The sequence below is a fragment of the Stenella coeruleoalba genome (assembly GCF_951394435.1).
Source record: "Stenella coeruleoalba genome assembly, chromosome: 12".
NCBI classification, from domain to species: domain Eukaryota; kingdom Metazoa; phylum Chordata; class Mammalia; order Artiodactyla; family Delphinidae; genus Stenella; species Stenella coeruleoalba.
In genome coordinates this window covers 90,218,799-90,240,286 of record NC_137158.1, presented here as the reverse complement: position 1 = coordinate 90,240,286, position 21,488 = coordinate 90,218,799, and the positions used below count along the sequence as shown (strand labels likewise).

The window sequence follows — 21,488 nt, the reverse complement described above, 5'->3', positions numbered from 1 at the left end:
TGCTGGGGTTAGGTCTGCGGCCTGGGGGGGCCCACCTTTCTCATCTGCCAGCTGCCCTGTGCTGCCACCCCGCCCCTCCTCTGGGTTATGCAGATCTGTGACTCCCTCGGCGGAGGCCCCGGGCAACCCTGCAACCGGCCGGAAGGTGTGATGCCCGCCAGGCTCCCACCCTCTGCTGGCCGAGGTGCAGGCGTGGCCACTTCAAAGCCCAGGGAGGGCGGTGTCCTGAGCGCCCCCTGCCGGCCCCTCGCAGGTGGGAAGTCCAAGTGCGAAGCGGTTCACGGCGGCACATTCCTCTGCGGCCGAGGCCGCGGTCAGGGGCGTCGCAGCTTGCAGCCCCGACTTCCGATCGCTTCGCTCAGATGGAGGCCCAGGCATGCTCCCCCTGCGCCCATGCCGTCGGCTGGAGGGGCGGGCGCGGTCGTCCAGCTCGTCCTGGAGTCTCCGCAGCTCAGAAACGCTGTGATCTGTGACACTGGTGTGGGGCCAGCACGAGGGCAGGAGGACACCGACCGCCGGAGAGAGGGGCCTGGCGTGTCCGTGGCGGGTCGGTCGGTGGAAGGGTCGCCTGCCCCATATCCCCAGATAAGAGCCGGAGGTCGGCTCATTTTTCTTTATCACGTGTCACGTCTGCATGGGGGGCTGGGAGGGAAAACTTCAGAGGAGGAAGCCTGGGCCGGGAGAGCAGCGCGGGGCAGCAGAGGGAACTCTTCTGCCCGAGGCTCTGCGGCGTGAGGGGCTCTGCCCTCGGGCGATTCAGCGGCTGGTCCGGGGCCGGGGGTTGGGTCCCGGCACCCAGGTGGGTGAGCCTGGAGCCTGGGTAGGACACGACCCGCCGGCCCTCTAACCAGGTCCTCGTCAGCAGGTGAGAGCCAGCAGGACAGACAGAGATTTTAAGCCGTTTGGGGTTCCGGCCACCGGGTCGGGCAGGAGTTCCGAGTCCCCGGAGCAGGCTCCCGTGGGTCAGGCAGAGGCCTCCGGTCGAGAAGGGGGACATATGGACCACAGAGCAGCCGCGGATGTCGGGGCCTGGTCCCCAGCACCGAGAAGCAAGGTGGCCCCTGCGATGTTCTGTGCTGTCAACACTGATCACAAGGGGGACCAGGCCTCCTGAACCAGGATCCCCAGGAAATTTACACACAAAGTCAGGTTTCAGCAGCATGATGTACCTCTTAACTGGGCCTTCCTGCCTCCTAGGGGCCCTGGGCGCCTCCCGCGAGCCCTGGAGTTGAAGCTGAATGTCAGCAGTGAGGCTGGGTCCCCAAGTCTGCTCCCCGGGCCAGGGGCACCAGCAGCTCCTCAGCAATGTTAGAAACGCAGGTTCCTGTGCCCGCCTGGTCCTGAACTCTGGGCGGTTCTGGCCACAAAGTCTGAGATCCACTCAGTCCGCTACAGGAGCCTGAGGAAATGTGGCCGAAGGGGCTGGGTCAGCGGTCGGCGAGCACCTGACCCAACGTCCGGGTCACACCTAACAGCCACTCCAAGCGCAGGTGCATGCCCGCTCTTGTTTAAAGAAAGCAGATTCCTGTGTCTGCGGGTCAGGGCCAGAGCCCCGCCCCCTCGGGGCTGAGGCAGACCTCCGTTCTGTTCCTCATTTACAAGAGAAGTGGAGGACCCACCCTGGTCCCCAGAGGACCCACGGATGGCCGTGCCGACACTGTCCCAGAGGACACCAGGGCTGGTGGGACGCGCCCCCGGTCGGAGGTGAGGAAGGTGTGCCTGGTCCTCCTCTGTCCTCTCGCACGAGCAGAGCTGGGTGGTGACGAACCAGCCCCACTGCCCTCTCTGCCTGACCCCCACCCAGGGTCGTACGGCTCCCTCTCAGAAGAGGGCAGGGACGCTGCCTCCCCCAAAGTCACGGGGACTCCTTCGGCGGGGGGGTCACAGTGGCCCAGAGAGCTCCAACTCCGCCTGAGTTGAGCCGGGGAGGGGCGAGGTGGTGGCCAGCTGAGCAGTGACCCCCCCCCCCCCGCCTGGCAAGCTGCAAGTGGACACTCCACAAACCCCTGCTGCGTCAGGTAAGGCCCCTTCCCCTGGGGGGAAGAGGAGAAAGAAGAGCTGGCTGGCCTTGCGTGGGCGGCAGCTGCCGAGAGATGTAACTCGCGCGCGCGCGCGCGCGCGCACACACACACACACACACACACACACACACACACACACACACACACACACACACACACTGTAGACCCAGGTGAGGCAACAGGGCACCATTCTCGCCAGGAGGGCGAGGCCACTGCGGATCTGCCGGGACAGAGGATTTAGAGGTGCCTGTTGTCAAGGCGATCACCCAAGTATCCCATCCACATACTGTCAGGTTCTGCGATGAAACATGGGCTTTGGACACAAACACAGCAACGGCACTGCCGCCTGGGTCCCAGGCAGATGGGGCTGCACGTCTGTGGCCCCCTGGCCCCACCTCCTCCTGCCCTGCCCCCATCCCCACTGCTGAGGATCCCACGGGGCGGGCGCGGCACATCCGCTGAGAAGCAAGAACCATGGCTCAAGGGTGACTCCCAGTGACATCGAGCTTTGGGCCCACCCCTCGGGGGTCCCACCGGGGGGGTGGGGGGGAAGGGAGGAAAGCGGCGACTGTTCAGACCTCCCGTGTGCTGGGCACTGCATGCTGGTCCTTACATGATACCCAGTGTTGTCCTGCTTTCCGAGCTGAGGGAACTGAGGCTCAGAGAGGGTAACTTGCTGAAAAGTCACACAGCCAGTCTCCCAACCACCTTGGCCACATGGCCCCGGCCCCTCATGCCGGCCACAGTTTCTTATGAAAGTCAGGGTCAGCTTGTGCCTTGCTGGGGCCCTGGGAGAAAACAGGACTGGCTCAGAGAACCATGTGTGGGGCCGGGGAGTGGGGTCCACCCCCCGTGAGCTGGACGTGCTGCAGGGAGTGTTTGTGATGGGAACCCCAGCCCCTCCCATCTTCTCCACCTCCTCTGCAGTCCACCCGACATGGGGCTGAGGGGGTCTCCTGGCCCCCGGCACAAAAAGCAGCCGACAGGATCACTGGGCGAGTGGCTAAGGCCACTTAGTCACAGTGCAAGGTCTCTGTGTGCTCAGCAAAGGTGCTTACAGAGAAGCACCTGTCTCATTTAGCCCCGTCATCACTATCACACAGCCAAAACACAACAGCTACCTCTGTGGGCAAAACTAAAACTGAACTGGGCAATCAGACCTGGCTTTGCGGCCCGACTACATGTAGAGGCCGCGGCTGTAGCTTCTATAAGCCAGATGCTGTTCTCCCCACAAGAAACAGGGACAGAGGGGTGTCAACGAGGCTCATTTGGGAGATCGGTTTCCCACCTGTTACAGATACTCCAGAATGAAAAAGCCCCTTCGGCTGCTGTGCAAATCGTAGTTTCTTCTCAGATCCGTGGGAACAGCTGGAAACTGGAGCTGGGCTCCGGGGGGAGATGGTCAGCTCGGCGAGCAGGACAGCGTCTGGACAGTGGGCAGGTGCCGCAGAGCTACAGACCCCGGACAAGGGGACAGCCTCCTGCCAGCCCGGTCGAGCCCCCGAGGGGGGCCCACCTGGTGCCAGCCTGTATCTGGCACAGGACTCGCGCCCCCGGGAGAGGGGCAGGTTCACAGACTTGGAGACCTCAACCTTAAACCCAGGTCCCTAGTTCCACGGCTTTTCAATTCTTGAGTTTCTTCCACAACATACATATGTCCAGCTTCCTCGTCTCTTCCCGGTGAGTTCATCCCATGCGATCACTGCTTCGTCCGTGTGACATGGGTTGTGTTGGGAGAAGGGGTCCGTCCTCGGGGTGGAAAGGCAGGGCTCCCGCCCTCCGTGGGGTCAAAGTCGCTTGGCTCCACTGGCCTCCAGGAGCAAGGATCCTGCTCAGACAGCCCTATGAATTTGAGTAAGTGATCAGAAAAGGCAGTTCCAGCGTTCCTGTGCCTTTTCAATTTGTACATGTTTCTGAATTGCAGTATTTTCTCTGCAAATTAACCCACAGGGAGAAAAGCCTCGCCCAGACACATGCTGAGATGTACATGAGGAGATTTGAACACACCTCGTGGTTTCAGTGAACACCCAGCTGGTGGCTCCTCGGCCCCTGTGGATGGGCCCCCCCAAGCCCAGGCTGCTCCGGGCCCTGGTGAGGTCTCCCACAACAGTGCGGGTACGGGCGTGAGGGGCAGGGTCTCTGGAGGGACGAGGGCCCTCAGGATGGCCTGTGACCTGCAGGGACTTGGGCCCCATGACTCGGGGCTCACAAAGCCACCGAGGGCTCTGGGGGTCACACCTGTCCCAAGCCAGCCCTTCACATCGGGGTCCTAACGGGAAACAACGGTGTCCACGGGTCCGAGTCTCAGGTGAGGATTTTGGTGGCCACAACGCTGGGCTCCGAGCTCCGCTCTGCAGGGCCAGCGCTCAGCGGGCAGGTGACACGCAACAGCATCTGTGGATGAGGGTGGACCCACGGGCAACATGGCCACGAATAACCACACACGTGTCACTGCACACACGTGTGACTGTACCTGTGGAACACATTCATGGAAATAGAGTTCTGATGGACATGCCAAACCTTCTTCGTCCCTTGAGAAGGGAGGGATTTCGTATTGCCTGCTCAGCCTGACCCAAGTGGAACACGGTCGCTCGGGGAGTTTTATGAGAAAAGCTGGGCATCTTTTCGTTTAAGGGCGACTTCTCCTTCCTTCTCGTGAGCTGTGTGTCAACGTCCTTTGCCTCCTTTTCCTCACTGACCTATTGGTCTCTTTATTATTGACTTAAATAACAAAGAAACTCCTCTCGGTTTCTGTTACAAACATCTTTTACAGCTTATCTTCATCTTCTGACTGGCTTACGGTGACGGTTTAGTTCCACGCAGAGTATTTTTATTCTTATGTCATCTTTTTGTTCATATCATTATGGCTTCTGGGTTCTGTGCTATATTTAGGCCTTCCATACAACATAAAAACCCTCCTGTGGTTTCTTTCAGTCAGTACACGTCTGTTTCTCTTCTTTAGCATTCAGATCATTGATCTGTCTGGAATTAACTTTGATGAAGTACAGGGCCAGCTTTATAGTTTTCCAAGATGTTTGTCTATGTAGCACCACTACATTCCCCCAACGATTTAAACACTTTTATCATAAATGACTTGTATTTTGGGTCTGTTTCTGGACTTCCTAATTATCCATTTGCCAGTAAAAGAGAGTTTAAAATATAACTTCAAAACGTGTTTTAATATCTGATAGAGCTAATTCCTCTATGATTTTTCTCTTAGATTTGCCCTATTTTTATTTTTTCACACAAACTTAGATTTAACCTGTCTAGTTAAAAAGAGTTAACATTTTAGTTGGGGTTGCACTATGTGTGCAGATTAACTATGCAGAAGCTGGCATCTTCAACCCAAGCGCATGCGTGCTGGTCCCTGTCCCGGCGTGCACGTTCCCCAGAGGCGCTATACAGTTTTCTTGCTGTAGGACTTTCATATTTCTTCCTAACCACATTGTTATACAGCTTATCTTTCTTCTGTTGCTGTGATAAATGAAGCCTTGTCTTCTGTCATATCTCCTACTGGTTCTTGTTTCCAGACAGGAAGCCTGCTGATTACTTTGCCAAATTCTCTTATATTTTTGTACATATTTTTCAGCTGCTTCTCTAGGGTTTTCCAGATATACAATGAAATAACCTGTAAGTAATCATCACTTTATCTCATCCTTTCCCAGTTTTGTACTTTCTTTCTCCTGACTCAACTGCATGGGCCAGAACCACCAAAGCTGTGTGAAGGGGCTGTGGGATCGTGAGGGTCTGTCTTCTTCCCAGCGTCTCCAGGGTTCCCCAGGATGTGAGCTTTCAGGCTGAGACAGCACTGATAATATTAAAGACGTATTCATCAACTGCTGTTTTATTAGGAGCATTTTAAAAGCTGAGAGTGGATGTTGAATTTCATCCAATGTTTGTCAGCATCTATAGAGACATTTTAATCTTTTGCTCTACTAGATGGTGGTTTATATCAAAAGGCCTAGTATTGACCCATTCTTACTTCACTGGAAAAAAACTACTTAGTCCCTTATTAGTGTATAATCTTTTTAACACACTGCTGGATTCTGTTTGCTAATTACTTACTTAGGATTTTCACACTTGCTTATACATTAGATTAGTTGATAGCTTTCGTTTTTGCTGATCTCTTTGGTGTCAATGTTATGTCCGCTTTCTTTCTACATTTGCGATGGCTTAAATAATGTTGGAACAGGCAGGGCAAATGGCACAGAGGGAAATCAGCACTTGCCACCCTTTACCCAAGTAACCTGGAAATGGGCCTTTTATGTGCATCTGTTGGAAATTAAAAGATACTTGAGATATTATGAAGAAATTCCTATTTTAAAAAGCCATCGAGATAAGAAGTCTAACGGGAGTTTTGCTTTCGGTAAAATTCCAAGTTTGACTTGCTCTTAAGGCCATTTGGTGCCCAGCAATGTGTGTTAATTTCATTGAAATATCACTATCTTATGCTCACAAGTGCAGTGGTGAAAGGCCAGGGAAGTGGAACTTAATGAGCAGCCAGGCACCTGCTTTCTCGTTTCCGGGAAGCGAGGACCTGCCTGCGGTCGAGCACCGGGCGGGTGACTGGAGATTGGAGGGAGCCTGGCAGGAGGTGGCCAGGGGCCCGGCTAGGGTGCGGACGCTTAACTAACTCCAGCGGGCAGTGCGGTGCGGAAGGCTGAGGGCCACTGCTGAGCTTGGGGGGCCGTGCTGATGAAGTGACCGCGGGGCACCAAGACCCTCGTGGTGACACCCAGCCCCTGGGTCTGAGGGAAGTCGCGTCCTAGAGCCACAAATGAACCTTTACAGCAGATTTTGTGAAATTCTGGGGGCGCTGCCACCACGGCAGCCGGGGGCTCTGTGCGGGGCGGGCATCTCAGGAGAGGCTTGGGTGGGTGAGTCTGGCCACGAGAGGCTGACTCCTCCCCAGAGGTGGCTTCCTATACCGCACGGAGTCGCTCGGGTCCCTGGCTTCCCACTGACTCCCTGGAGACCATAAGATGCCTCAGGTCTTGCCTGGGCATCCGCTCCTGCCCACGCCCAGGGTCTGGCTGAAAAAGCGCCGAGGGGGCCCCAGAAACCCTGGAGTAGGTCCCGTGCTGCCCTCCTGCCTGGTCCCAGCTCTGGGTGGTCCCATCAACTTGGAGAACACGGAGGGCGGCCTGGCGCCCTTGTTTCTGGGAGGAACTGCCATGCTCTGCCCTCTCCTGATAAACCTGGGCGTGGGCCCTGCATGTGCAGCTCAGCAGGCTGTGAGGCCTCCTCGTGCAGGTCTGTGTGGTGCCCGGTGGAAGTGCCCCGGACACACGCCGTCCTGATGGAGAGAAGCAGCCCAAGGTCACAGCCAGACCTGGGAGCTGGTCTCCCCAAGAACCAGCAGGAGAAACAGAATCTCTGTATCCCTAGGTTCTCAAAAAAGAAAGTAACTGGAAGCAAACAGGGTAGGGGGTCCCTGGAGAAAGAACCAGGCATGGCCTTCCTGACATAAGAAGCCATTTGGGGCCTAAGCCTTTTGTGATCTGAACGTGGACACAGCGCTTGCCCTTGAACAGGTCTCAGCAGTTAATGATCTTAATGGAGGCGGGAAACGCAGGAACAAAGGAAGACCAGTCAAGAAGCAACGGAACAGCGATGCAACAGAGTCCCAGCTCCTCCCCAAGGGGCGCACACCACAGTCTGAGTTACTCTGCAGGAACTAAGTCCTCCCCAGGAGGCGAAGAGGGATGCTGACCGTCCCAACTTCAGTCAGCTAAAGCCTGGGCTGTGTCCACCTCTGCCCAATTCTATGTTGAATTCTCTTCTGCTCAAGCCCCCTCATGAAGATGCAGGTACCCTTGGCTTAAAACATCCCCTATTTTGCTGCTCTGGGAAATATCCCCGGTGCTCTCCTTACTTGCCGCAAGTACTCAATCCTTCCTTCTCCCGCACTGGGCTTGGTTGTGTCTTCTGGCTCGACGCTCACCAAGAGGGGAACTCAGTTTGGGGGTAACGTAGCAAAGGTCTGGCTTCGCCCTAGACCCCTCCTAGCCTCCCGCTGGGGGGCTCCAGTCTCACCACCTGACACCTCGGTGGAGAGGAGGCTGCAACCGGCCCGCTCCCTTCAGCAGCTCTCAACCCCAGCTGAAAACACGGACTCTCTAGGAGGCTCCGCAGCTGCGCCCCCTGCAAGGAGCCCCCTGGTGCTGCCGGGAGGGACGTGGATCCCACAACAGGGCCCACGAAACGGTCCTGCTAACAGCTGACGAAAGCCCACCCATCTGGCCCATTAAACCAGCTCCCCAAACTGCGTGGGTGGACAGATGTTCCCTGGCCAAGGGGCCGTGTCCCAGCCAGTTGGAGCTCTCCCGTGCGGGCAGACTCAGCCCGCAGACACCAGCCTGAAATTTGGGGAAGGGTCCACTCCGGAGTCAGGCGCCAGGCGAACAGAAATACACGGCCACCCAGCTCTCAGACTGGCCAGCTCTCCTTCCAACCGTACGTGCTCCGAACTGGGGGGGAGAGGGCCAGGCCAGAGGCGGAGGGAGCGCTGAGGGAGGGGCAGCAGGGCCGGGAGGAAGGAAGACCGACCCCTCCCCAGCCCCATTCCAGAGCACAGATAAAAGTGAAACCTGACCGGGGAGTGTTTGTGTTGCCACGGTAACGGGGACACTTCAGCAACTCGGAGCAGATGGTCAGTGAGCAACAGGCAGCATATGCTCCCGTAAGCCCTGCCGTGGGCACAGATGGAGGGTGGGCAGGGCGCTCGCCCTGGTACCCTGACATTTCCTTCCCTGCCCTCCCCTTGGTGCTGCGTCACGGACATTAGCGCCTGTGTGTGCAGCTGGGCTTCAGTTAGCCGAGCGGGACGCTGACGACCAGGGGCCCAGAGCCCAGTGAGCAGCCCTGCCAGCCCTGGGCTGTGCCTGCGGCTTTTACAGAAGCAGCACACTTCCCTGTGGGAAGGAGGAGAATTAAACGTCTCCTTCAGCGCCTTCAGGGACAGGGTGGGGCAGAGACAGGTCCTCGTGGGGACTTCGGGGACTCAAGGGCGGGAAGCATGTGGTCACGCTGCCTGGCCACCAGCCAGGGTGTGACCCTGCGATTCTGCGTCTTGTGCTGTTTGCAAATCTTCACCGCATCTGGTCTGACCCCCTTCGTGGGAGGTTTAAGTATCAGCCTCCTGCCCAGCCGACGGGAGAAGACCCCTGCACACGCCACACCTTCCTCTGTCCCAGCTGCATCTGAACGTGTCCTGTGGCCCATTAGGTCGGACACTCCCTCTTCCTCGGGCTGCCTGACTCAGAATGAGCCTTGTATGGACAGGACGAGAGTAAATTCCTATCTGGACCCTGGGGACAGAGTCTCCCACACAAATGTCCCATCAGTACGTCTGCCCACAGAACGGCTGCGTCAACCTACGTGGCTTCTCCGCTGTCCCCAGGCTCCCACACCTCCATCCACGCCTCCTCCAGGCTGTCCTGCGTTAGCTTTTGGCCATTTTGTTTCTGATGCTTTTTTTAATGCATTAAATTCTAACCCGTCTCTCTTCCCACTTTCCCTTTCCAGAGGTGCTGAAGTTGTCATTTCAGGGAAAACAACACAAAAAGTTTTGTTGCCAATGAGGAAATCTGAAATTTCAAGCAAAAATTAGAGTTGGGAGCCCTTGTGTGAGCCACAGCCGCTGGAGGGTGTCCTCAGGGAAGAGCTCTCAGACGGAGCTGCGGGCGACAGCAGCGAGTGTGACTCTCGTATAAGGAAACATGCCAGCGTTTGGAAGACTGCAGAACTCAGAGAGCCAGTATTTTCCACATGACCAAGCAGGGTACACAACTGTGCGCCCAGAGTGCAGGGCAGACCAGTGCCTGTCACACACGCTGGGCCGGAGTTACTGAAGTGGTTTCAGATTCCACTGCAGTTGCCTTCAGAGCACTCCTGCCTGTGGAGTGTGGGATGGTTTCCAGGAAGCCTGTCCATCTCTGAAAAGGCACCAGAGGCCTCCTGCTCTCGAGCCACAGGCCTGGGGCCGGTCCTCCTTTTCTCTCAGACGAATGGCGCACTGCTGCAGACGGTCTGCTGTCTTTCCTAAAACCGGACACTAAATGGATTTGCAAAAGTGCAAAAGAATGCTGCTCTTCTCACTCATTTTTTTGGAGGAAATATGTTATTTTTAAATGAATTAATAAATACACATTTAAGGTTTTTTACCCTTTTTAATTTTCAATGCAGTAACCTAGAGTCCTCAATAGTTTCTAGGTATAAAAGGGGTCTAAGACCAGTAAGAACGAGAACTGTTCCCAAGAGGATGAAAAGCACATTTTCTACGACTCTGTGTACTTGCTAGGGGCCACCAAAGCCTGGGAGTCTACTGTAGTGATCTGCTGCTCCTCCGTGAAAGAGAAATCCTTCATATCCAACATAACAAGGCGATTTTCCTGACGTCTGTCCACACAAGCTCAGAAACATTCAGTTTGACAATCAGCTCATTATAATGTGCTGTGAACGTTTCTACGAGGGCCAGGGACTGAACCTCGCTACATACCATCCGGGATTAAAACGATTTTAATCCAGCTTTAAGACTTGGAAAGGTCCAACTGTTAGAAGGAAATATGCTGAAACCCAGAATATCAGAAAAGAGCAAAGGAAGAGGAGGATTTCTAAGGGGGGGGAGAAAAAAGAGCATGACTCTTTGGGAAAACCTTTTCAGAAAGAAAGAAAGTTCTGTAGCCTTAAATTGGCGACTCATGCTGAGTCATACGATCCCTTCAGCCACTGCGGTACTGTCTTCTCAGAAGTGCATTGCTCCGAGACCAACGCCAAAGGGATTAGACAATTTCCTCCTTTCGAGCTGACTGCATCCCCCTCGCCCGGCACACGGTGACCTGTCACTGCCCTGCTGCCTGGGACAGGAAGGCTGGGGTGACACCAGATGTGTATCAGTGGCTCAGACTATTTCAGTATCTCTTCACACGTGACAGGCTTTTATCTTGGTCTGGATCCGAAGTTAAGGGCTGTGGCTTGAACATTTGATTCAATAGACAGGCTGGTGGCTTAATTTAATCGAATCATCTGCTTTTCCTGAATTTTAACAGCTACATGGATCAAGAAAAGGGAGAGTATATCTCACGCCATTTTACACAGACTTACGAGCTAGCTGCTAACGCAAAGGACTGACAGGCTGGAGAGGCCGAATCAAACCACAAGACAGATCTTGGAGTGCTTTACTCTTGGTGCCGGACCTGCCTCCAAGAAAATGGGGTTAGGAGATGACGAAACTGTAGAACAGCCGGCGAGAAACCTGCAGCCCGTGGAACCTTCCGGAAGAGGCTTCCCCCGGCTGCTCAGTTTTACTAACATTCAGTGGCTCTAGTGCAGACAAGTGTCCAGGCGCGAAGCCGTGACCAGCGGGCCTCGCTCCCTCCTGCCCTCAAGTCACTGCCTGCCGGACCCCCTGCCCTCCGGCTCTGACCTCCGGGCAGAGGTGGGCGCTGACCTGGGTGCCCGCGGGGACCTAGTCGTCGGCACCAGCACACGTTTCCCCCGCAACTCCCTGCGTGTCCTGTGGGCGCTGACCTGGCTCCCCAGGAGACAGGCTTTCTGGGAAAACCACAGAGACGCGAAGACCAGTCTGGTTTGGAGAGGCTGCTGCTTCTCCTTCTTTTTAGTTCAGACAACTTGCCGAACAGAGAAGGTTGAAGTCAACTTCAGTTTTTACCCAACCTCTAATAAAGCCGGCTTTCGCCATCCACCTCCTCATTCAGAACTATAACCGCCCCGCAGACCCGCGCTGCTTCTGCAGAAGGCGGGTTCGGTTGGGCCGGGAACAGTGGGGGAGGCACGAGCCATGGCCTTGGGTGCCACCTGAGACCGTGAGGGAGCAGGTTTTCTAACCACACAGGACCTCGACGTGAGGGGACGTTTGCCAACTGTTGGTTGGCTCACCTCCGTGGATGGGGTCTCACGGTCAGTCTGCAGAGCCAGCTCCAGCCCTTCTTAACGCTTCACAAGGAGCTCCCAGAACATCTGGGAGACGGGAGCCACGGAAGAAGCCACGAGTCAGCTTCTGCTACACTAACAGGGAGGCAGCCGGCTCGGCCGTGGGTCACGTTGGCATCAAACAGGAGGAAGTTATGGGCATCAGGCCCTGCGGGGCCCCCCGAACGCAGCACCTGCAAGCAGCCCGGGTCCCCTCTCCCCACACGGAACTGCGGCTTCCCCAGAGCATGGCGTTCAGCGTCCCTCTTTCCACCAAGGGACGCAGTTCATGGTCCGACAACATCATGGTCCGCAAGCCTGCTCTTCCCCAAAGCCGGCAGGACAGTGGGGTGAGGAATTCACTGGGCACTAAGCCAGGCTGACACTGAAGACCGGTGAAGATGTCCAGTCACCTGTGTGTCACCAGCCGAAGCTTCAATACCACGTATAAAACACAGACCTGCCTCACACATGTGCTTCGTTTCCCTTTAGCAAATTTTTTTTTTCTTTTTTGTGAGTCAGGAAATAGTGGTGCCTGCTTATTTATTTTTCTTCCTAAATTGTGGCAGGTGCCTGAAAGAACTTGAAATTTTAAACAAGAAGCTCAAAGGACGGAAAAAAATGGAACATAACCAAATTCTGGGTGTTGAAACCTGAAAAAAAATCAGATTTATAAAATCCAACTAATTAGTACTTTAAAAAAGGACACTTTATCTCAGACGAAAACAGCGTCCCTGCCGTGCTGTGTTCCTCCACGGGATCACACACACATTGCTGCTGCAGAAATTCCCACAGCACAGTTCAGGCAGGAGCCTTCCTGAAACCCAGTCCCCCAGAAGCTCTACCAGTTCAAGGGAGCAGCGAAGTGGGCGACTCCCGGCCTGGTACCAAGGGGCGCGAGGCACAAGAAGGACCCACCGCACCACAGCTGCAGGGGTGGGTGGGCGCCCGGGGCAGGGTGCCCCAAGCCTCGTTCCCCCCAAGGCTCTGCTCCCCCTTGTGCCGCCACCGCAGGCCCTGCAAGAGGCTCAGCCGCCACTGTCCCGGCACAGCCCTCCTCCAGCACAGGCTACGGCAGCCCACGGAGAGCTACTGGGGTTGTGATGCTGACACTATTTGCTTCATAATTTAGCTTCCTTTCATCTACATAATGTCTTAGATTGAAAGCTGTATCAAGGAAGAGCTGTGAGCATAAGGAATCTAAGGTGTGTCTGCACGAATTTAAATCACATTAGAAGAACAACAAATCAGCACAGAAATCACTTTTTTCCTTTTAGGGAGTACGTGTGACTCGCATTTGAAGATGAGGACACCGGGGCCACAAAGTAGGAGGAGGCCAAGCAGAGTCAGGACCAGACCCTGCTGTCGCCACGGTAACCTCGTGGGAGTCGTCTGCTACCTAAGAGGCCTGGGTTAGAGCCCCAAGGCCTTTCCAGCTCTAGAACTTTAACTACAGGTCCAAATGAAAAACAGAAGCAAAGAAGTCAGTCATGTTTTCTCATTAGTAACAGACTAATCATTTATATTTGGCATAAACCACACACTTGCATCACAGATCACCGTTACGACACGAAGAGAGATGGCAAACCCGACCAGACCATCTGTACAGCTGCAGGCTTCCCTGTGGACCTTGTGGAGAGTGCCGAGGAACAGAGCACGTGGAATGCGGCCCTGGTGCCCGGCTCCTGGATGGGTCATAGCTTTTCCCTGGTTCTTGCATGTGTCTCCTTTAATGATGAGGTCTGGCTAATTCCTAGGAGCAAAATGCTCACCACAAACCAGTCATTTCCACTCACCCGTAGAAAACTCTAACTCCTGACAAAATGGCCTTTCTGACAAATTTAAACAAGGAATCAAAACCTAAAAGCTGTACCATGGACACATCAATGCATTTTACAAGGATCCTTGTATGTCAGAGGCCTGGGCCCACCACTGTGAGAAAGTAACTTTCTGTGAAATCGTGTTTTTAACTCAAGGACAGCTGTATGAAGACACGAGTGTGCACTGGGCTGTGTGAAAATGAAGCAGGAGCCGTAACCACGCGCTCTGGACAGACAGCGAGGCCTCTGCTGTGCGGCCGAGCAGAGGCCTCCTGCAGTGTGGCCGAGTTCTCCACTCCCTATTCTCTCCCACGAGCGTCTCTGCATTTACATTCACTGTTAGGACGATACTTGTATTCGGGGTGAAGCTGCAGTGATGCTTCTGGGCGACACGTCGCAGGTGGTTTTCCGTGAGTGTCTTCAGTTCTGCCTTGTCTTCCTGGCTCCCTTCTCTACCCGCTGCCTGTGAAATGCACAAGGGGAACGGAGTTTAAAACACACACCACGTCCCATGTACGTCTTGGACTGGGTGCCAGTAACGTGTGAAACACAGTGTATTTTATGATGTGTCTTGACTGTAGGTAAGCCAGAGGCACTATGTTCAATGTCCAAGTTTTAAAACAATTCTCTCTCCAATGGTGACACGGTTCTGTCCCACCCAGCAGGCAGGCGTTGGCTGGACTGCCTGGAACACAAGTGGCTGCGTGAGTCTCCGTGGCAACCGCATCTTCTGAGCCAGCCCGCTCTTCCTGCCAGGACAGGACAGCTTCCTAAGCTGGAGGGCCTGGGGTGAGCAGGAAAGGAGGGGTGTGTCAGCTGCAGTTCCCTCCACAGGAAGCATCACACCTGAGGCCGTGTGTGTCTGCATGGGTGCTGTGCTGCCTGGATGTGGAGGAGGGTCTAGGAGAAGCTGAGGGACCCCCTGCCCCTGCGGTGCCCCCTCACTGAGTGTGGCCTTGGAGGCCCACAACGGGTCTCCTGATCTGACGCCACCAACCATGTGCTTCTTCCATGTGACCCCTGCTGTCCTCAGGGCTCAACATCATCCTTTCTTTGTGGGTCGCTCCTGCCTCGGAGATGCTGGAAGGTGCCAGCCCCTCTCCTCTGAGACGCTCCTCCCCGCGACCCAGGGCACCTGCCCCCAACCCCTCCTGCACCCTCAGGCAGCTCTCCCTCAACCTCCCCTTTCTCCGTGGTCTGTGGGTGCTGGTGCCCCAGGGGCTATTCCTAGTTCTCTACAGATGTGCTCGCCGTGTGCGCCTGCATCCGTGTGCGTGTGCGACGTCGGCGTCTCAAGGGCAACACACCCACAGGTTACTGCTGTTCTCCCCATGCTTCCAAGTCAACGCTACTGAGATCTGAACCCAACACAAGGCAGAAACCTGGAGGTTACTCCAAGGCCCCTCACCCTGTTTCCAAAGGTCACGCAGAGCTTCAGATGTTCTCAACTACGTCATCCCTTCTGTGCCTCCAGAAGAAACTGGAGGTCTCTGCTCTAAGGAAACTGACCAACCCGAGGTAACAGAGCGAAGGATTCCAGTGTCAGGGCTTCCACAGGGGTCCCATGACTGAGAAGATGGCGGTAGAAGCCCCGCCACGCACAGACTTCCAATCCCCTTTCTAATGCCTGACTCTTCAACAAGAGCGGACTCAAGAATCACCTGGCATCTGAGGAAAAAAAAACTAAAGTAAAAACAGAGACCAAAACAAACATACAGAAAAAGAAACTTGGAAGGACAGTCTATGAAGGAAGAGAAACAAAATAAAACGAACTTACGGGTGTAATTAATCTCAGATGTGAGAGAAAACGTGCAGTCTTGACACAAAGAAGAAAGTGTGATAAAAATTAAGTATGTTGAGCTCTCAGAATTTAAAAACAGCACAATCAAAAAATTAACAGAAACGATGGAAAATAAAGTTTAGGAAATTTCCCACAAAGTAGAGTAAAAAGACAAAAAGATATTAGGAGGAAAATGTAAGATAATTATAGGACTCAGAATACAGTGTCTAACCTCTGAGACAAATAATCGAGAGCAGAGAAAATGAAAGGAGGAAATCATCACAGAATCACTTGAGAAAAGTTTCCGAACCTGGAAGATGTGAATTGGCTTCATGTCACCGTCCATTCGGCAGGTGGGCCACGCTGGAGATGGACTGGCTTCCCCCACCGCCCTGAGCAGGGGCTCCTTGGAAGCTCTTGCTGGTGGTCAGGTGTGTGCCAAGAAGCTGGACTGGGTGCTGGACCTCCCTGACTTGGGGCCCATCAGGATGGCCAGGCCTAAGGCCTTAGAAGCTCACCCACACCGACCTCCTTAGAGAGTGAAGGACACACCTTCCTCACCACAGGCCAGAGACAGACCCAGTGTGTAGAGGTTGTAAATTAAACAAAGAGGCCATCAGACTGACTTGGCTCAAGGCCTTAGCAGCCTAAGTAAGCAAACCCTCAAATGCCTTGAAATCAAGGAACCCAAACCTAAGGACAACCCACCACAAGCAGCCAGAGAGGCTACGAGCTTCAGCCGGCCAGCAGCCTCGGGCCTTGCTTCGCCTCCTCCCGGCTCTTACTGGTGACGCCTCCAAACAGATTCTGCTTTGGTGCGGCCCAATTTGAATTGACTTTTTTCCTCAAATAAACTCTTAAAAATTTAATATGCTTTAGTTTGTCTTTTAACAAAGTGAACGAGAGTTAAGTCAGCAAAGAAAAGACATGGAAAGTTGAAGCAAATGCGGCAAAATCTTGATAATGAAGAATCTGGAACGTCCATTCTGAAGCTGAAGCTTCCATTACTGCAGGACAATGGAAAGAACGGCACGCGCTAATCAGAGCATAAAGGTGGATTAGAAGAGGGAGGTGCAGAGGTGAGGGCAGGCTGCGGGCACGGAGGGAAAGGAGGAGGACGCAACCGAGTCACTCACGAAGGAGGCAAACGCCTTCAGACCCAGCTTCCTTCCTCTGCAAACCTCGGAGATGGAAACAAAACCTCAACGACGCGTGAGTGGTACTTTAGAAGCTTGACAGCGGCCTCCACAACAAAGCTAAAGGTCAGAGATGAACGGATGCCGTCACACTGCTGTCTGCTGAGGCCAGTTTTAGCTGCCAGACACGTCTCCCTATTTCTTTGTGTGCCTTGTGATTTTCTGCTGAAAACTGGACACTTAAAGCGTATACTGTGGTGATCCTGGAGATCTGATCCTCCTCGTCTCCTGGCGTTTGCTGTTTGTTGTTGCCGCCTCTGTGCTGGGGACCAGCCTGAGGGGGACACGTGAGGCCTGCTCATGTCTTTTCTGAGCCTGCACCCTTCCCTGGCCATGTGTGGTGGCTTTCTAAATTCCCCTGTATATATGCTTGCTTTCGAATGTCCTAACCCTTTAATGTCTGGCTTCCAGAAGAGCACAAAGGGAAAAAAGAGGAAACAAAAGCTCCACAGGGGTTGCTCCTCTAAATACTGTGGGGTTGAGACAGTGGCGGCCAGCGCCTGTCCCTCAGCAATCAGGAAGCCTGATGTGTGGCCCAGGACCTCACTGCCCATCCTGGCTCCAGCAAGCTGCACTAGGAACGAGGACACGGCTGTCTGCCGAGGGCTGGAGGATGGGCAGCCAAAGGGGATGGATGGAAATGAATCACAACTAACCAGCCATGCCTTCCCCTGGAAGCTGCAGGCCTTCAGACTCCAGAGTTCCACAACAGCTCCTTCACACAGTTTCTGCCAGTACAACTGCTGTCCAGGCAGATGGGTCCTGGAGCCTCCTACTGCAGCATCGTCCCTGACATCACTCTCCTGCCATGAATTTTTGAATGTAGTATTTTTATTATTATTTCTAAAAGTAACTTTGATTTTGATTTCCTCAGTAAAAGTTCAGAATAGTAGATTAATTTCCAAGTGGGAAGATTTCTGCTTTTTGTCCTTCTGTTGTTGATTTCTTAAGTTATTTTCTTGTGGACAGAAAATATGTCTTATGTGATTTCTGCTTTTCACTAAATTGGTTGAGATTTACTTTGGAACCTGTAATACCCAGTTAGACTTTTTAACTGTCCATTTATTTTTGAAAATAATATAAATAAAGAGGGCATATATTGTTCTGTATATTTCTATTACAGTAAACTTGTTAATGAAGTTATTCAAATGTATATCATACTTTTGTCTACCTGATCTGTATCTCTGAGACAGAGATGTATTAAATATACTCTTATTGGGTCTGTTTCTCCTTGTATGTTGCTTATAATTTTGATTTATGTCAGGTGCATAAAGGGTATGACAGATTTTCCTCTATCATCTTTCTTCCCCCCTTTCTTTCTTTCCTCTAGAGTGTACCCCTACATTTTACAAACATACGCAAACTTACATTTTTCTAAAAACTGCTAGATTTATTCAAAACCTATTCTCTCTCTAAGCAAGATAAAAAATTTAGTCTGCCTTTACTTTTCACCTTTTTTGTAAAAAAATAAATAAATTTATTTACTTGTTTATTTATTTATTTATTTTTGGCTGTGTTGGGTCTTCGTTGCTGGGCGTGGGCTTTCTCTAGCTGTGGCGAGCAGAGGCTACTCTTCATTGTGGAGCAGGGGCTACTCTTTGTTGCGGAGCGCGGGCTTCTCATTGTAGTGGCTTCTCTTGTTGCGGAGCACAGGCTCTAGGTGCATGGGCTTCAGTAGTTGTGACACACAGGCTCAGTAGTTGTGGCTCCCGGGCTCTAGCGTGTAGGCTCAGTAGTTGTGGCGCACGGGCTCAGCTGTTCCGCGGCATGTGGGAATCTTCCCAGACCAGGGCTTGAACCCATGTCCCCTGTGTTGGCAGGCTGATTCTTAACCACTGCACCACCAGGGAAGTCACTGCTTTTCATCTTATGCCCCAGAAACACTCATAACTTTCCTTATAATACTCGGATATTTTCGTCTCCAATTGTTTTTGCTTACTCATTTTTTACAGTTAATAATTATACAGCAATAACTATACATTTCACTGATTTCTTTGTTCAACACTTTCCTATATCCCACGCATTCCTGTTGGCTGAAGTGCTCATTTTGCTAGAGCATACCCACTTTCTTCTGGAAAAGATCCGTTGGTCAACATTTTACACTTCCTAAAAGTGTATTAATGTTTTGCTCTGATGCTACAATGCTAATTTGGCTGACTATAGGAGTCTGGGCTCAAAATTATTTTTCTCCAAAGGAAAGCAAAGAAATGATGTGACTGCTGGAGAGAAAGCAGATTACAAAGGGTTTTTGCAAAATGGGAGGAATAACCAGGGGATGTAGCTGATGCTTCAGGAGCCGGGCGGTGGGGGGAGGCTGTGGTGGAGCAATGCCACTGACCAGGTGATGGGGACTTGAGAGCACAGCTGAAGAGACTCATGGGTAGTTCATCCACAGGAGGAGACGAAAAAGTAGATATTCCCTCTGTTATTCTGGATTTGTCTATTTCTCCTGGCATTTGCTTATACAATTTAGATTTGATAATGCGTTGATGCTTGAAAGAGGGCAAATGTGGCTGTAGGAATGTACAGAAAGCAGCGTTGTCAGCTGTGACTGAGGTTGGGGAGAGTGCTGGAAAACTAAGCAGGGAGGAGAGGTGAAACGTGTGGCCGGTGGGACAGAGTGGAGGCTGGCTTCCCTGAGGCCGGCGAGCTGAGTGTTAAGGTGGGGCTGGTAAGGGTGACTGGGGGTTGTTCTCTAGCCACAACACAAATGCAAAGGATTGGATTTAACCGAAGTTTGCAGCTTTACCACAAAACATAGTAAAATGAGAGAGGCAAAGCAGTCAAGAATAGATACAAGAAAGTCACTTTCATTACTGATCATGGAAGGTAAACAGGGAGGGGATACAGCAGCGAAGGAATGTGAGGACCAATGAAGGGGGCTGGACAAGTGGACTGGGGTCCTGATCTGACCAAAGGATCACCCAGATCTAGAGGCAGGAAGCTGTGTGGCTGGACAGTAGGTGTTTAAAACTGAAGTTATTTTTTTAGTGACCACAGAGGGGACCCAGAGCAGACTTCTCTCCTTCCCTTGAACTCTACGAGGCACTGGAACTTTGTACCACCAGAGGCCTCTTGTGCCTGTCTGCCTCCCCAGAGAGTCCAGATAAATTGGGGAGACTGGTTCAAGATGGCGGAATAGAAGGACGTGCCCTCACTCCCTCTTGCGAGAGCACCGAATCACAACTAACTGCTGAACAATCATCGACAGGAAGACACTGGAATTCACCAAAAAAGATACCCCACATCCAAAGACAAAGGAGAAGCCGCAATGAGACAACAGGAGGGGCGCAATCACAATAAAATCAAATCCCATAACTGCTGGGTGGGTGACAGACACTGGAGAACACTTACACCACAGAAGTCCACCCACTGGAGTGAAGGTTCTGAGCCCCACATCAGGCTCCCCAACCTGGGGGTCCGGCAACGGGAGGAGGAATTCCTAGAAAATCAGACTTTGAAGGCTAGTGGGATTTGACTGCAGGACTTCGACAGGAATGGGGGAAACAGAGACCCCACTCATGGAGGGCACACACAAAGTAGTGTGCACATCAGGACCCAGGGGAAGGAGCAGTGATCCTATAGGAGACTGAACCAGACCTACCTGCTGGTGTTGGAGGGTCTCCTGCAGAGGCGGGGGGTGGCTGTGGCTCACCATGGGAACAAGGACACTGGCAACAGAAGTTCTGGGAAGTACTCCTTGGCGTGAGCCCTCCCAGAGTCGCCATTAGCCCCACCAAAGAGCCAGGTAGGCTCCAGTGTTGGGTCAGCTCAGGCCAAACAACCAACAGGGAGGGAACCCAGCCCCACACATCAGCAGACAAGCAGATTAAAGTTTTACTGAGCTCTGCCCACCAGAGCTACACCAAGCTCTACCCACGACCAGTCCCTCCCATCAGGAAACATGGAAAAAAAGATCTATTTCCAAAGCTGGGAAATAAGGTTGTAGGTCCTACAAGACTGAATGAAAAGTGACTAGACATGCAGATGTCCTTAAGAAGGACCAGCAGGAAGTGGTGAGGATATTTCAAACGTAAGAGATATACATGTATTAAAATAGCGGGAGACTATATCCCTTTTTGGTAAATACCAGATGGGATTCAAACACAAGACAAAGTCAGGAGCTATGCACACAGAGCTGTCGGTCAGGGTGAAGCATCAGGTGCAAAGTTACAAACTGAACTGTGATTCGTTTAGGGTGTATTTTGTTTTTAATGACGTCAACTGAAGGACACGTCTCATGAGCGCTGGTGAGCATGTCTGAGAGTGCTGGGGTTCTCCCGAGTCGTGGTTGTGGCCCAGAAGGGGACTTGGGAGTCACAGCAGCTCCAGGCCAAAGGGAGACAGCTGCTAATGAGGGGCCTGTCTTCTAACCCCTAATCTAGATTTTCTTCTATTATCAAAACCTCAGGGGTTGAGTTCAGAACAATCTGGGGCTTACTATTTCAATTTTTGGATTATCTGAAAATTCCTCCATGAAAAGAATTTCTCTGAACTTGGATTCATGTAAGATATTTTTTAACAACAAGAGCCCTGCAGGGCTCACAGACAAAGAGCAACAAATGTGCCACGCATTAGTGGCATCATAAATTAGGCTTCCCGTCTGGTGCCTGACGTCTGCTGAGAACCCGGTGTGTCTTCACATGCGCAGGCTCTGGGCTTGAGCCTAACAAGTGCAGAATGAAAAGGATGACACGACAGAAGCAGAGCCACGAGTCTCATGCTGTGTCAAGACTAC

General features: G+C 52.8%; 1 protein-coding gene across 11 annotated transcripts in view; it reads right to left on the bottom strand.

The window, feature by feature from the left end:
* Positions 1-9,883: 9,883 nt before the first annotated feature.
* FAM120B (family with sequence similarity 120 member B) overlaps positions 9,884-21,488 on the bottom strand; it is a 74,746-nt gene continuing 63,141 nt past the window's right edge. For 3 of the 11 annotated variants that reach the window (XM_079939909.1, XM_079939903.1, XM_079939902.1), the window contains one exon: positions 9,884-14,237. The gene's annotated coding sequence lies outside the window, so the exon portion shown is untranslated. The other 8 variants (XM_079939901.1, XM_079939905.1, XM_079939904.1 and 5 more) reach the window with 6 other exon arrangements.